This window comes from Gossypium hirsutum, chromosome D03, assembly GCF_007990345.1.
Source record: "Gossypium hirsutum isolate 1008001.06 chromosome D03, Gossypium_hirsutum_v2.1, whole genome shotgun sequence".
NCBI classification, from domain to species: Eukaryota; Viridiplantae; Streptophyta; class Magnoliopsida; order Malvales; family Malvaceae; genus Gossypium; species Gossypium hirsutum.
Genome location: NC_053439.1, coordinates 10,786,126 through 10,788,684, shown reverse-complemented (window position 1 = coordinate 10,788,684; position 2,559 = coordinate 10,786,126). Strand labels below are relative to the sequence as shown.

At 39.7% G+C, this 2,559-nt stretch overlaps 1 non-coding gene across 1 annotated transcript; it reads right to left on the bottom strand.

Annotated features, from left to right (window-relative positions):
• Positions 1–835: 835 nt before the first annotated feature.
• LOC121215860 (small nucleolar RNA R71) lies at positions 836–942 on the bottom strand. The gene has a single exon (XR_005911829.1). It is a non-coding gene; the product is annotated as a small nucleolar RNA R71 (small nucleolar RNA).
• Between the last annotated feature and the right edge of the window lie 1,617 nt (positions 943–2,559).

Sequence of the window (2,559 nt, the reverse complement as noted above, 5' to 3'; positions counted from 1 at the left end):
TTAATCATTTCCCAAATCCAAATATTCTTCTTTCACCAAAGTGTTTAAACTTACTTTCATAAATAATTCTTTTACAGTCCCTATGGGTACGATAACTTGACATTTACTTATTACTTTATTACTTGTTGCGATTGTGTACACTTGCACATTTTTGTTGTTCCAAGTTTTTGGCGCCGTTACTGGAGACTATCTTAAAAAAAGCCATCATTTGTGAATCTGTTTTTACATTTTGGTTTATTTATTTTTCTGTTTAAATCTTTACTTACTTAATTTTTCTATGATTATTTCAGGTGTTTATGAGTATTGACCATATTATCAACTTACTCCCTGTGGACCCTAAAATAGAACAAACCTTTCGACAGCGAAGAAGACAAGTGAACCAAAGAATGACTGAAGAGATAAACTTTGAGAATATGAATCAAGGAAACGGAGTAAACCTTGCTTAGAAGCCTATCCTTATTGCTGATGATAAGGATAAAGCTTTATGAAAGTATGTCGTGCCAGTATTTAACGATCTTAATTCGGGTAGTAGGAGACCCAAAATTGAGGCACAACAATTCGAGCTGAAGCCAGTCATGTTCCAGATGCTTCAGACTGAGGGCCAATTCAGTAGAATGCGGATCCTTATCTTCACTTAAGACTATTTATGGAAGTGAGTGATTCTTTCAAGTTAGCCGGAGTACTCGAAGATGCATTACGACTAAAGCTATTCCCATGTTCGCTAAGGGACAGAGCTTGTTCCTGGTTGAACTCATTGCCACCGAAATCCATTTCTACATGACAAGAGTTAGCCAAGAGATTCCTCATGACGTATTTCTCGCTGAGCAAGAATGCCAAGTTGAGGAATGAGATCACTGCCTTCCAACAAATGGATGATGAGTCCCTGTATGAGGCATGGGAAAGGTACAAAGAGTTATTACGAAAGTGCCCTCATCATGGAATCCCACATTGCATTCAACTTCAGACATTCTATAATGGTCTCAACGCTCACACGAGGATGGTAGTGGACGCCTCTGCTAATGGTGCTCTCATTTCTAAGTCTTATAATGACACTTACAAAATTATTGAGAGGATAGCCAGCAACAATTATCAATGGCCAACCAATCGAGCAGCGTCAGGAAGACGAGTCACTCGAATGCATGAAGTGGATGCTTTCACTTCACTCGCATCTCAGGTATCTTCAATATCCTCAATGCTTAATAATCTTACCACTAATGGGTCTAACAGTTTTGTAGCCCAACCACCTACCCAATTTGAGAATATAGCTTGTGTGTATTGTGGGGAAGGACATTTGTTTGAAGAATGTCTATTGAACCTCGAATCTGTATATTACATGGGTAACCAAAATCAAAACCAAAACCGAGGGAGGCAAGGACTGCAATCCAACTTTTATAACTCATCGTCGCGAAATCAGTCAAATTTTTTCCTAAAGTAACCAAGGGGCTGGAACCAGTAACACTTACGCCCAACCTAGACAAAATTAGCTGCCTAGTTTCCCCCAACAAGTTTACAAACCAACCCAAGCAGAACCATCCAATAGCTTAGAGAATCTATTGAAGGCATACATGGCGAAAAACAATGCCACTCTAAGGAATTTGGAGAATCAAGTGGGCTAGCTTGCTACTGAACTCAAGAACCAACCACAAGGTGCTCTACCTAGTGACACGGAGAATTCGAGAAATCTGGGGAAGGAACATTGTAAAGCATTGACATTAAGGAGTGGAAAGACAGTAGAGCCCAACACTGTCAAAGTTAGAAAGGAGCCAGCTGACGCTCAAGATTCAGAAAAAGTTCAACCAAGTGTTGAGATTCCAGTTTCACCAGAACCAGAATCTGCAAAACCCGACAAAGTAACCTCAGGACCAGCTAATTCGGATCAACTAACAATCTCGTTAGATGCAGAATTACTGCCAAAGACGAATCAACTAGAATCAGTCCCAGTAATGAAACCACCACCACCCTACCCTCAAAGACTTCAGAAATAGAAGCAACAGATTCAATTCAAGAAGTTCCTTAACGTACTCAAGTAACTTCACATCAACATCCCGTTGGTTGAAGCACTTGAGCAAATGCCAAACTACGTCAAGTTCATGAAAGATATCTTGCCTAAGAAACGAAGACTTGGACAATTTGAGACGGTAACTCTAACGAAGGAATGCAGTGCATATCTTCAAGACAAACTACCCAAAAAAATTGAAGGATCTTGGATGTTTTACCATACTGTGCAACATTGGAGCAACATATTGTGGTAAGACATTATGTGACTTAGGTGCAAGTATCAACTTGATGCCTATGTTAATATTTAGGAAGTTGGGGATAGGAGAAGTTAGACTAACTATAGTTACGCTTCAACTAGCAGATCGATCCTTAGCACATCCAGAAGGAAAAATCGAGGACGTATTGGTACGTGTGGATAAGTTTATTTTTCCTACTGACTTTGTAATTTTAGATTTTGAAGTAGACAAAGAATTACCAATCATCCTAGGAAGGCCGTTCCTAGCAACTAGAAGGACCCTTATTGATGTGCAGAAGGGCGAGCTCACTATGCGTGTTTAGGAT